The 13,797-nt window shown below is 42.3% G+C and overlaps 1 protein-coding gene and 1 non-coding gene across 5 annotated transcripts in view; both read left to right on the top strand.

Moving 5' to 3' along the window:
* The first annotated feature begins 9,691 nt into the window (after positions 1–9,691).
* On the top strand, positions 9,692–9,773 carry TRNAL-AAG (transfer RNA leucine (anticodon AAG)). Its single transcript has one exon. It is a non-coding gene; the product is annotated as a tRNA-Leu (tRNA).
* Positions 9,774–9,809: 36 nt separating this feature from the next.
* The window catches only part of POLR3E (RNA polymerase III subunit E), a 29,141-nt gene continuing 25,153 nt past the window's right edge, over positions 9,810–13,797 (top strand). For 2 of the 4 annotated variants that reach the window (XM_072597891.1, XM_072597888.1), the window contains exons 1-2: positions 10,157–10,295; positions 11,811–11,890. The gene's annotated coding sequence lies outside the window, so the exon portion shown is untranslated. Of the gene's footprint in view, positions 9,893–10,156; positions 10,296–11,810; positions 11,895–13,797 lie in introns of those variants that run through there. The other 2 variants (XM_072597889.1, XM_072597890.1) reach the window with 2 other exon arrangements.

The raw sequence follows: 13,797 nt of genomic DNA, 5'->3' as shown, positions 1-13,797 counted from the left end.
AAGTCACTTCATCCTGGTTGCCTTAGTTTCCTCATCTGTAAAATGAATTGGAGAAAAAAATGGCAAACCACTTCAGTATCTTTGCCAAGAAAACCCTGCTTTTTATTTACTTTGTAGGCAAATGAGGTCATGAAGAGTCAGAGATAACTGAATAACAAAGGCATTCAATGACCTGACTTGGCTGAATGCAAAATAAATAAATAGTGAAGCTATTCAAATGAATCACAACTAACGAAATAAAAACGTAGTGATTCTGGCTGTTGAAATCTGTTTCTCCTCAGGGGTTGAGGATGGTGGAAGGGAGGGAGAGAAAGATACAGGACTGTGAAATTAACTACCTAAGTAGTTACCTGGAAATCAAGGTAAGGATCGGCCCTTGTTAATATATGTTTGCCATCTTAATTTCGTCCTGGCACAGTTTTTTTACATTACACAGGTATGTTCGGTTTGTGTTGGTAGTAGAGGGGCAAAACGGGCATCTGATAAGGTCAGCGGTTCCTTGTATTTCTTACTCCTCTCAGGCAACACTTTTGACTAAGACCACATAGAGACCCTTTATGTCTGGGAAGATGACTTAATATTGCTTGGTAGTCTCTTTGTTCCTGCAAGTTCTAATTCGTTGCTCTATTGAATAAAGTCACTTCTTTCACCTCTTTCCTTGTGTTTTTTGAAGACAGTTGCTTCATTTTATCATAATTCCTTTCTGGTTCCCTGTAGGGTTAGAATTTAATGAACAAAGTAAATAAAAAGCAGTGATTATTTTAAAATGGAAATTACCCATTTTATCCAATTTGGAAGGCTTCCTTTTGTATCTGAAATCTGATCCAGAACAGTTCTTCCTCCTTGTCTGGCTTGTTGGGTCTTCAAAAACCCTCAGTGATTCTTTAGCACTCCTAGGAAATAATGCAAACCACTTAAGGCCCTCAGTGATCTGGCTCTAATCTGCTTTCCAGCCTCAGTTGACTTTATTCTCCCAAAATAATCCTTCTCAAAGTGTAGTGTGGAAATCCGTGAGACACTGTCAGGGGGTCAAAACTATTTTCATAATAATACTCGTGTTACAAGTCCAGATACTGTTAATATGGATAGATATAACCCATGTGAAAACACTTTAAAGGGATTGCAGAGGTGGGAGGTCCACAAGAGTTGTAAATGGCACATACATCAACCAGTTGTGCTGATTTTTTTTCCTCTGTCTTTAAAAATGCTGTTTGTTGTAGAGAATGGTTCTCAGGAAGGAAGAGGAATACTGGGGGAAAGTATGAGACCAAAAAGAAAAGAAAAAAAAACAATCCAACATCAATGAAAACATACTTTGAAAAAAAAGTTTAGGGTGATCCTGAAACCAAAAGTTTGAGAACTGCTGCCTTATATGAACTCCATATTCAGCCAAACTGGACTACTGATTGTACCCCCCATGCACTTTGCCACTTTGGTACATTAGTGCCTTCTTCAGATACTATGTGACCCTAGGCAAATCATTAAGCTCTGTGCCTCAGTTTCCCCATCTCTAAAATGAAGTTGTGTTCAATGGCCTCTAAAGTCCCCCCTAAATCTTAATCTATGGTCCTATTAATGTATGCTCTTCACATCCCTCTCTACTTGTTCAACTAGAATAATTCAAGAAATATGAAGTACTTACTGTTCATATTGAAACATTTGAAGAAAGTCTCAAGATACAACTCAGGTATGACCTCCTCTATATAGACTTCTCTGTTCCCCCTAACTGAAAGTGATCTTTCCTCAAATTGTTTTATAGTACTCTGAATTTCCCCTTTGACTTTGTCACATTCCAACTTTTATCATATATCTGGCCATCCTTCTCTCTACTCTAAGGTCCTTCACCATAGTTTAGATCTTTATAACCTTTTACCTGGACATTAACTTCCTCCTTAGTCTCCCAGCTTCCAGGGTCTTCCGCTTTCCAATCCATCTTCCACAAAGCTGCCAAATCAAGATTCCTAAAGCACAGGTTTAACTATTCTACTAGTGAAGCTTCAATGGATTCTTATTGCATTTAGGATAAAATAACTCCTTGGTTTGGCATGTTGTTCAGTAGTTTCAGTTATTTTTGACTCTTTTGTGACCCCTTTTGGGGTTTTCTTGGCAGAGATACTGGAGTGGTTTGCCATTTTCTTCTCTAGATGAGAAAGAAGCAACTGGAGTTAAGTGACTTGCCTAAGGCCACACATCTAGTAAGTGTCAGGCCAGATTTGAACTCAGGAACTCTGGGTCTGGCACTCTATCCACTTTGCCACCTAGCTGCCCTAGATTGGCTATTAAAGACCTTTCTATCTGACTCTGACCTATATTTTTTCAGACTAATCTCATATTACCCCATGGAACACAGTCTGTTCTCCAGCCAGACTGGCCCACTTTGTTCATCCTTGTTAAAGACATCCTATATGTCTTCCCCCTTGCTTTTGACATAAGCTGTCTTCTGTGCATAGGATGTTGTTCCTCCTTACCTGTGCTTCATAGCATTCTCATAGAATCAAATCACAGTTCAGGTGGCCCTTCCTACAAAAGGCCTACCCTGATCCCCTTAGTTTCTAGTATCTCATCCTCCAAAAAAACCTCTATTTTGAATTTATTTTGTATGTGTCTTATATTTACTTGTCCTTGTATGTGTCCTTGTAAACTCCTTAAGGGCAGACGCTTTTAAGCCCAGAATATAAATTATATATAATGTGTGTGCATGTTGTATCCTTCTACATAGGAGTGTGTTGGAGTTAGCTCTCGCCAGTTTTCCTGAGCTGATAGTTAAATGTTCAATATGAGTAGTATTTACATCTCAGGAATTAGCAATCTGCACAAAACCGCTTAAGCTGGATCTATTGTTTTGTTGATTGCCAAAGCATAAATAAATGTTAATAATGCATATTGAACTTAAAAGTGTACGTGCGTGCATACATTTCTCTCCCCTTCTCACTCAATCCCCAGCCCAGTTGTTAAATATTTACCGGCACACCCCAATTTTGCTCTATAAACATTTCTTGAGCTCGACAGGCATGCCTTAGAAGGTCAAGGGATGAAGTCGTCACCAGATTGTGGGTCTGGTGACTATATGCTAATAATGAAAATAACAATAACTGACACATATTACATATTGCAAACACATAAAGTTTGCAAAATGCTTTACATCTATGATCTCATTTGAGCTTCACCACATCCCTGCTCCTATTAGACTTCAAGTACTAATAAGGACAATTCAAGTCAACAAACATCTATTAGGGCAAGTACTATTACTTTCTATTCCTGGGACCATTCACATAGTAGGTATTTAAATATTTGTTGAAATGAATTAGTGCTGGTACAGACAGGTAGTTCTCATAGTAAGGATAAATATATTAAAAAATCTCTCAACTTTACAAGTACTGTCTTTCATTAATTCATCATGGAAAGTCTGACTGATAGGCCAGGAGTCCTTATTCTGGAATCTATAAACATTTTAACAATACTTTGAAAACTTTACTGGAAAAAAAATGTGATTTCTTTTATAATCCAATGGGTTTTATGCATTTGAAAACATTATTCTGAGAATGGATCCATAGGTTTCATCAGACTGCAAAGAGGTCCATGACACATACAAAAAAAAAATACCAAGAACCCCTGCTTTATCAAAGAATTAGAAATTAAAGGGATGCCTATCAGTTGGGGAATGGTTGAACAAGTTGTGATATATGATTATAATGGAATACTATTGAACTATAAGAAATGATGAGCAAGATGGTTTAAAAAAAGCCTGGGAAGATGTTTATGAACTGATGTAAAGAGAACATTGTACATAGTAACAGCCATACTGTACAATGATCAACCGTGAATGACTTAGATATATGCAATAATACAAAGATCCAAGACAATTCCAAAGGACCTATCATGAAAAATGCTCTTCACCTCCAGAGAAAGAACTGATGGAATCTGAATGAAGATCAAAGCATACTTTTTAAACTTTATTTTTCTTGGGGTTTTCTGTCTGTCTTCTTTTGCAACATGGCTAATATGGAAATGTTTTTAATGACTGCACAGGTGTAATCTTTATCAAATTGTCTTCTCAAGGAGGGGAAAAGGGAAGGTAAAAATAGGAGGGAGGAGAGAAGGGAGGGAGAGAATTTGAAACTCAAAGTTTTAAAAATGAATGTTAAAAATTGTTTTTTCCTGCAACAGGGGGAAAATAAAATAGCAAATAAAATTTTAAAAAAATTAAAAAGGTCTCTTCTAGCTCTGAGTCTATGATCTTACAAAAAGATAACCTTTTATACCTGTGTACTTTCAATTTTTTACCCATTCCAATCCATTCTCCACTTTGTTGCCAAAGTGATTTTCCGAAAGCACTGGTCTGTCTCCAATGGCTCCTCTAGGATCAAATATAAAATAAAATCCCTTCTTTGTCATTTAAGGCCCTTCACAGTCTGGCTTCAAGATCCAACAAAACTGTCCTACTAGCTGATCCTAGCAGATGACATTCCATCTTCTGCCTTCTATCTGTTCCTCAGACCTAGAATGCTCTCCTTCCTCCCCTCTAGCAGCAAGCACCCTGACACATCCAAGATGGCCTGCTAAAACAGGTTCTTAGATCTGCTTTTCTAAAAGGAAAGTAACTTTTGAGGGGTCAACAATCTTATTTAATCACATATGCCAACAGAGAAAATATAAGCAGAGAAATAAAAATCAACAAACAGGAATTCTGTCTGACCATAAGCAATACATACATCACAGACCAACAGACAGATCCAACCATCCGACCATCACATACATACATAGTTACCAGAGGGAGAAGCACCAACATGTGAGTTTTCAAAGCCAAGATTGGGGGAGCTCCTTAAAGGCTACTCAGAGTCTCATCTGGAACATGAACCTTCTTCCAAAGAGTAAGCCCCTCAAAGCAAAACCTCACCTCAGAGTATATATACACTTTTCAGAGCCAGAAGGCATCACAATCTTGTGACCCAGTGCCTCATTAGCAATTAACAAAGATGTGAGCCTTTCTACAAAACAAGCCTCCCCTAATCTGAGGCCCATTAATTGTCAGGGAAAATCTTTAAATTACATGCCCTCTGCCTCCTGATTTAGACTGAAGATGCAGCTCAAATCCCACCATCAGCAGGAAGCCTTTCTCAGTCCTCCTCCAACACTATCCCAGGGCCTTCCAACTGTTCTTGACTCCATTTGGGGAATCACTTAAACAGGGTCACACAGGTAGTAAGTATCTGAATATGATATGAACTCAGGTCTTCCTGACTGCAGGCCAGAAATTCTTTCCACTGAGCAACTACCTTCATGATTAAGGGAATGGACCTCTGTTCTGCTTTTCTTTATTTGTGTAGTGCTTAGCACATTGTAAGAACTCAATAAGTACTTGTTGACTGACTCTCCCCATGCTTTTTTTTGTAAAGGAAACTCAGAATACTGCTTAGAATCAGGTAAAATAATTACAGCTAATGACCAATATTGGGTCCAGGGCACAAATGAAGGAACATAGCCCTCCCTTAAATAACTCTCAGGTAGGGGAGTACAGGAGCAGCGAACAAGGCTGGTTGTCTGTTGTTTTTTTAAACTGTTTTTCTTGGTGACAAAGGATGGTTCCTTGAAGGAGGATATTGTGGGAAATATGTTTTTTAAAAGACTCAAATAAAATTTTATGTTAAAAACAGGCAAATGAGGGACTAATTATTTTCTTGATATGGCAATACTAATAACTAACATCTGAATAGTGTATTAAGATTGTTGTTGCTAGCGAACAACAGAGATTGTATGATACACATATCTTTGCATTTCACAGTCCTAGGTCACTGCATTCAACAGTTGCACACTAGAAAGTGTTCAATAAATATATGTTGATCTTAAAAGGCATCTTTACTGTAAAACTCATCTAGGAGAGTAGTTCACTGCTTGTTTTTGCAATAATCACTTGAAGGAGGCTGTAGGATAGGAGGAGAGTAGAGGAAAAAGCAGGGAAACTGAAAGCTAAAGTGTTGGGTTTAATCAGAAGTGAAGTCAAAGAATTCCATTTGATTTACATGACTTCTTTTTTTTTTAAGGAATTTTCCTCTCTCATGTAAATTGAGACATGATGGTAAGAGCTAAATGGCAGAGTGGATTGAGCTTTGGGCCTGAAGAGGTAAAATTCAGCCTCAGACACTTACTAGCTGTAGGACCCTGGACAAGTCATTTAACCTTTGTTTCCCTCTATTTTCTCAACTTTATTTTTCTTATTTCTTTTTTCAAGATTATTTTATTTATTTCCTCAACTTTAAAATGGAGTTAATAATACCACTTATCTCCTAAGGTTGTTGGGAGGATCAAATGAGATAATATTTGCAAATCATTTAGCACAGGGCCTGACCATGTAGTAGATACTTAATAAATTCCCCTTTCTTTCCTTCCGTGTCTTGCTTGACCTGAATAACAAAATTGCCCTGGCTGGGTTTTCCCTTATTATGTCTGGGCTTCGACCATCACAAGGTCATTTCTTGCCTGCATGGTGACAATGATGTCTCATTATAGTGACTTGTGCAACTATATATTTCATGCTAATTTCAAAACAGGTAAGTCAAGTCCTTGCTCTCAGACACTCCTTAGCAGCTCAGAAGTAGCCTAAGAAGCTAGAATAGAGTGTGATTAGATCCAGAGAAGAATGGGATAGGGATAGTTTCTGGTGTCATTCCCACAACTCAAAATCAAAAAGATGTGTGCCATTACATCCTCTTGTTAAGTGTTTAACAATCTGCTCTCTAAAAAAATATACATAGAACATACTCAAGTTTAATTTTCAGTATTAACACTTTCTCTATCATTTTCTTAAGTCCAGATAATCAATAAAGCAATAGGTCAAGATCTAAAATATATAGCATTTGCTGATTTCTGAGGCATAAATTCTCACACTGAAAATTTAATCAAACTTAAATAGTTCAAACACTAGCTCCAGCACACCCCTGCAATGACCCCTATCTCCTCTGTTCTCCTTGCCTCTATCACCAGATTCTCCCCTAGATATTTTTCTTTAATAACTCCAGTTTAGCAAAGACAGGGATTCTTACTTTAGTCTACTGAGCACAGGGAACTCTGCTTGGATTCTACTCAAGCTTTAGCCCTAACTCATCCTATGGAGTGGAGTCACCCTCCTATATTCTCTGGCTTCTGCTTCATTTTTGACTTGAGGACATTTCAGCTTGACAGTTTCAAACAGGTCTGTGAAATTAGGGTAATGAAGTAGGTCAACTAGAGCTTAATCAGCTCTCTGGGAAGCTCTGAGTGGCTGGTTTCAGCCTGTCTAAACTCGAAATATGGGGATCATCTGTATATATGTACTTTTCATTTGTCAAGAATTTGCTGGCTTATAAATTTCTTGAAAGCAGGAATTGTTTCCTTTTTGTCCTTGTATACCCAGCACCTAGTACAGTGACTGGAACTTAATATAAACTTATTGGATTGAATTGGAATTGAATATATGTGTGTATGTATATGTATATGTATACATACATACACACATGAATATGAACTATCCTCTCATAATATTTTGGTATACTCAAGCATTTATCAAGGTACCAACCAGGATGTAATACCTCTTCACAATAATTATCTCATTTTATGGGGAAATGGGGGAAATTTATTGGCCCCAAATGTCCACCTGGTACCTTCTTTGTTTGCTTTGTTAAATCCCCTTTAGTACTATGGAATTTGTTTTAGATGGCAAGTTTTGAGTTCAGTTATAATTGTTCTGGAGTCCCCAGTTAGGAAAATCCCTAACACTTGGGCAGAGTTATACTCTCTGCCTCACATTTACTCTATTACATTTAAGTCTATCTTTCGTTAATCCCTGATTTCTTTGCAGGTGAGGCAAAATTCAGTTTACTGGAAAAATATGGGTAATGAAACATCATATAATATTATAGTGACTGTGGCTTCAACAAGGGAAGTTGGGACAGAGATGTCCTTTTCTCTGGATTTCCCTCAGCCTGGGCCCTCCTCCTCTCTGTGATGCCTGTTGAACCAATAACTCTCCTCTTTATTTTCTTTTTTTCTGGTACAGATTATTTCTTCCTTTCCCCTATTTGCTCCAAATCTATTTCTCTTTTTCAGACAGATGTTCTTCAAACAAGCTATTTCATCTCCCTAATGCCAAAACTTTCACTGGCTGTCTCCCATGCCTGGGATATTCCTTCTCCTCCTGGCTTGCCTAACTTTCTTTAAATTTCAGGTAAAAGTCAAGAAGTCTCATATCCCTCAATGCTAATGCCTCCCTTCTGAGATTACCTTCAAGTCATATATATGTATGTGTGTGTGTGTGTGTGTGTGTGTGTGTGTGTGTGTGTGTGTGTGTGTGTGTGTGTGTATAGATAGATAGATGATCGATAGATAGATGATAGATAGATCTGCATTTCTTTATAGGCTTACACAACATCTCACAATTAAGTGTTCAATCAATGCTTGTTGTCTTGACTTCTTCCTTTCATACAAATTTCTTAAGGAAGTCTCTAACACAATGGCTTTGATTGATTCAAAGAGGTACACAGGCCCTGTTCACACCCTGTTCTGATGGAGGATCCCAACAGAAAGTATTTTCATCTAATCAAGGAACCAGAGCCAAACGGCACAGTGTCTACCTTACCTAAGGGCATCCCTTTCCAAATCAAATGAGAAGTTCACAGAGCCACTCACAGACCTTCATATTCCTCTTTTCTTACGGCAATAATATTCCATTACATTCATGTGCCACATTTGCAAAAACAAATTTCCAAACGGTGGTCCCTGCGTCCAATTCTTCCCTGCTGCAGAGTGCCGCTTGACCATTTGGATACATGCAAGCTTCCCTTCCTGGGCCGGCGGGGCTGTCAGGGCGCCGAGGTGTGGCCACTCTGGTCAATTTCAGCATCATTCCAAACCGCCCTCCAGCACGGCTGGGCCGCCGCGCAGCTCCTCTGACAGCGCGCTCTGTCCCTGGCTTTTCCCGGCCTCTTGAACATCAACCATTTCTGCCTTCCGTCATCTTCGCTAGAAGTGGAACTTCAGTTATTCTAACTTAGATTTTTCTAAAGGTCACATGGCCTTTACTTTTTACTGTTCTCCTTTTGGGAATGCTAGGAAGAGCTGTCTGATTTGGGATGGGGTAAGCTAAAAACAGCACACATGAGTGCGGTCATGCGAATGGAAAACACTGTGAAAGGGCCCTGAAGACCTGCCCCAGAAGGGCTCCCCCTTCCCAGCCTCGGAAGGGGACAAGCACCCACGCGCGGGGTGGCGGAGCCGGCTGGTTATTTCCTAATGTTTGTCTCTCTGGGTAAAGGGGAGGGGAGGAAAAGAGAGATAATATGAGATTTAAAACAAGACATTCATAAGAAATGGGAGGCACTTTTTAAAAAGATGTATATTTTTTATTTATAAAGAGAGAACAACAAGTCAGTCTTTACCGGACAGCTCGATTCCACGCGAGATCCAGGACACACCAGGCTTGGAGTTTGGCCCGAAGGACGCGAAAAGAAGCCGCTTTTGTCCTCCGGGGACTAACGGTCTGGGAGGGAGGCGCAAGAGAGGAGACGGAGGGCTAAAATCCGGAAGCTGGAGGAGGATGAATTCTACTTCCGGGAAGCTCTGACTCTTAGAGCGTCCAAAAAACAAAACAAAAAAAAAAAAACAAAACAACTCACTGTCATAGATTGACTAGAGCTCAAGAAGCCGCCTTCTGTATCTAGGTAGCGTGGCCGAGCGGTCTAAGGCGCTGGATTAAGGCTCCAGTCTCTTCGGGGGCGTGGGTTCGAATCCCACCGCTGCCAGAAAGTGGCTTTTTTTGGTTCTCCCCATTCCCCCGCGCTCCAGCGCCACCTGCGGCCTGCGAGCAGAAGTTATCGGTGGTAGGAAGGCGAGGAAGGGCCGCTCCTCTCCAGGCACCGAGGTAGGGGTGGTGCAGAAAAGGTGGCGGAAGGGAGAGAAGGCGAGGAAAGGGGGAGGTGCCTCGGCGCCACCTGCTGGTCCGGAGAGGAAGTGCGGCCCGGAGAGTGGGGAGAGCTCCGCTCTGCTCCGCTCCGGGGCGGGGCATTGTGGGTAAGAGGAAGAGCCGGGGGAGGACCCAACTCCCCCCACGTGTCTGCTGGAGTTTTACCAGCAATATGGCTGCTGCCTGAGAGAGCTGGGCCCGCCGCCGCCGCCGCCGCCGCCGCCGCCGCCCCTGCAGCTCGCGGAGATAGCTGCCGCTTCTGCCTCCTGCTTCCTCCCGCCGCTCCTCCTCCTCCTCCCGCTCCTCCCCCGTCCCTGCCGCTCCCCCTGCAGCCGCCCCCTCCCCGACGTCCTCGGGCCCGGTGAGTGAGAGCTTTTCTGTCGTGGGGGCCGGGGGACGTCCTCGGGGAGCGGCGCTGGAGCCGGAGGAGGCGTCGCGGCCGTGCTCGGGGGCTAGGCCCGGCCCGGCCCGGAGCGGGCTCCTGCGGCTGCCCAGGTCCAGGCGTCCCGGAGGGCGGGCCTGAGAGGGGGGCCGCGACCGGGGTGACTGTGCAGGGCTGTGGGGAGGCGCCCGGGGTGGCTCCCTTGCCGCTCCCACGGTCGGGGGTGGGGTCTCCCGGGGGTTGGCCATCCTCTGACCCAACACCCCGGGGCGCTCTTGCTCCAGGAGGTGCGGAGGCCGGCGGATGGGGGTGGGAGGGCAGGAGTGGGGGGGCTCCCACTGGGCTGGACCCCCATCCTCGAGATGGGGGGCTTGGAACTGGGGAGGCCGAGTTTGCCCATTGACCCAGCAGGCAGTGGGTAACTCCAGGTGACCCAGCGGTGCCACCCTCTCCTGGAGACACCTGCCTTTGAGAGGTTAGGTCTCCACGGCCGGTGACAGCTGTGGGGGGCTGACTTGGGGAAGAAATAAGTGAGTCAGAGTGGGGACGGGGCACTTCCCGCGGTCCTGGGGCAGAGGTGGTGTTGGCAGCACCTTAGAAAGAGAGCCCAGCAGATGGTGGCATGGACAGGTGGAGAGCACGCCCCTCGGGGTAGCCTTCCCTGAGAGCTGCCCTTCTGCCATCTTACCATCCTTCCACCCAAGGATCACCTTAGAATCCTGGACCTCCGGGAGAGGCCTTGGCACTCTCTGGTCCAATGACCTCTTCTTATTGAGAAGCCAACCTGTTCAAAGTCATGCCGCCAGTTTGTGGCAGCTCTGCCCTTTTGCCATCGTTAAACCCTAGAGGTTGTGCGATCGATGCCCCCCTTGGTTCAGGCTGGTTCTTTAGGATTTCCTCCTTTCTGGCTCCCCTCCCCAAAGTACATGTACACATCCCCTCTTAATCCTGGAGAATTGTTCTTTGGTCCAGTCTCCGGGTTTGAGATTACTGACCATGTTAGTTCCCGGAGCCCATTTCAGTTTTCATGATTTCTTAAAAATATTTGCATCATTTTCAAATGTGGAGTAATAGCAGAAATTCCCCATTCTTCACCTTTCCTAGGGTTAGAGGTCAAGCCGTCTAACACTAGCAAAGTATTCAGGTTTGTAAATGGCTGAGAGTCAGAGGAGACCAGGGCAAGATAGTTTGACCTCAACTCTGGATCTCTGGCTTTTATGAGAATGGCAGGGAACAGGTCTACTTCCTTTCTGGAGATCTCAGCATCCCTGAGCTTGCTCCAGCTTTGGTGTCATGCTGTAAATTCTCCATTCCTGGTAACTTAGAATTGGCTGATTTCATTGTCTGACTAGTCTAGACCTAAAGCAGATCGCTAGAGAGCCAGACGAGAAGGGCAGTGGCCCTGGCTATGAATTTCTATGAGTTGCCGCGGACAGGATGTTTGTTTTTTTTTTTTATTTTTTGTGTTATTCTTCATGCCTCTTTTTCTTTCAGTTGGTACTGACATTTGAGAGGAGAACCTGGCTGCTGGTGTACGGCTCCCAGGGCAAACCCACATCTGCCCGTCTGGGCAGGTAGGTATGTGCTCTCCAGGCCTTCTGTCTCTTCAAGATCCCCTTGGAGACAGAGGGTTCATGAGGCTGGGAAGAGGCTGTTTTCTGTTGTTGTTGTTTTGTTTTTGTTTTTTTGAATAAAGGGAAAAGATTTTTAAAAAAACTTAAGCTTTCCTGGCTAGGATGGGTGGAAAAGTGGTTACTAAGGTGGTACATTGAGTTGACTATTCAGGAGAAAGGTAGAAACATCCAAATATAAACCCCAGAAAGAGAGAATAGCAGAAGGGTAGCTGAATACTGAATCTCCATTATACCTTCTTTCCTTTTGAGCACTTTATCCCCTGTAGAAGTGTGTGTACCATACAGCTGGGCACTTGGTTTTATTTCTTCTTGTATTCTCTAGTTCATTCATTCCTAAGTGCCAACGGTGAAGACACTGAGGGAGATACTAAGAATAAAAAAAAACCAAGGATACAGTGTAAATGTGAAGAGAAAAGATACAAAGTGTTAATGACTGTATAGTCTGGCAGGGAGGACCCTGATAATTGAGAGGATCTGGAAAGGCTACATTTGGAACTTGGTTCTTGGGTAGCATTACAAAGGAAGAGAGGGATTCTATGAGTTTACACTCCTTTTTATAGATGATGAGGAGGACTATATGTAGATTTGTTTCTCTGAGCTATGATTTTTTTTTCTCTTTGGGTGTTCGCTCCACTTCAGCAAATCTGTAACCCCTGAGTTGATATGGCCAAAAAGTTCATCATCATGTGGTCATCCTGGTGATGCACCTTCTTTAAATGACAGCAACCAACCCTCATATTTCTGATGCTTTTTTCTGTCACAGCCATTTCCAGATATACTTTCTAGCCTTCCGCTCAGTGAGCCTTCTCTTATAACATTAAAAAAAGGTTAAATAAAACTTACACAGGAAACATGTCTGATGGCGTTCCCTATATTCTGTCTTTCCAGTCTTTTCCAGAGAAAAAAGGGAGGTGTACTTTCTCACTCTTATCTAACACCAAGATTGAAGGGAAAAAATAGTTCTGGCAAAACTAACCAATTTGTCAACCAAGTGTGAAATAAGTTAGGGCTTCACACGCCACACTCATCATCCCCCACCTCTGCAAGAAGGGGGACAGCTTCATTTTCATCTGTTTTGGGGGGTCAAGTTTGGTTATAATTTCATAGCTTCAGTTTCAGTAATTCTTTTGCATTGACATTTATTTCCTTAGTTCTATTTGTATATATGTCACTTTTCATTAGTTCCTACAAGTATCCCTGTACTTCTCTGTATTCATGTTATTTAGCTCTATTCCATTACATTCGTGTACCCAACTTGTTTTAGCCATTCCTTAATGGAAGAGCTTTGTTTCCAGTTTGTTGCTACTACAAAAAAAATATGCTTCTGTAAATATTTTGGTGGACATGAGAGCTATCTTTTTATCATTGATATCCTTGTATTATGTCTAGCAGTGAGATCTTTGGCCAAAGGTGTGGATATTAATTTATTTTTATTGATAGTTTTCATCTTTGCATGATCAACATTCCCCCTGCTTCTCTCCTCGCCACCCCCAGAGAGCCATTTCTAATGACAAAGAGTAAAGGAGAAAGTGGGGATAAGGAAGAGAAAAAAAAGGGAAAAAAATTCACAAAACAAATTGCCACATGAAAGACTGTTGATTTTATATGTAGCTCTCTCTTCTCCCTAACTCCAGAGGAGTGGGGAGAGGTGTCTTCTCATATCTCTTTTCTGAGGCCAAGCTTGGACATTATAATTTCATAACATTCATTTGTCATTGTTTTGTGATAGTAGTTCCTTACGTTTATAGTTGTAGGTGTAATAATCATATATGTGTATTATTTTCCTGGCACTGCTCCCTTCATTCTGTTATCAGTTCACTAAAGTTTTCCTGGGCTTTTCTTCATCA

This window comes from Notamacropus eugenii, chromosome 3 (genome assembly GCF_028372415.1).
Source record: "Notamacropus eugenii isolate mMacEug1 chromosome 3, mMacEug1.pri_v2, whole genome shotgun sequence".
Classification (NCBI taxonomy): Eukaryota; Metazoa; Chordata; class Mammalia; order Diprotodontia; family Macropodidae; genus Notamacropus; species Notamacropus eugenii.
Note: the sequence above shows the minus strand (reverse complement) of the source record. Positions and strands in the feature narration are given on the sequence as shown.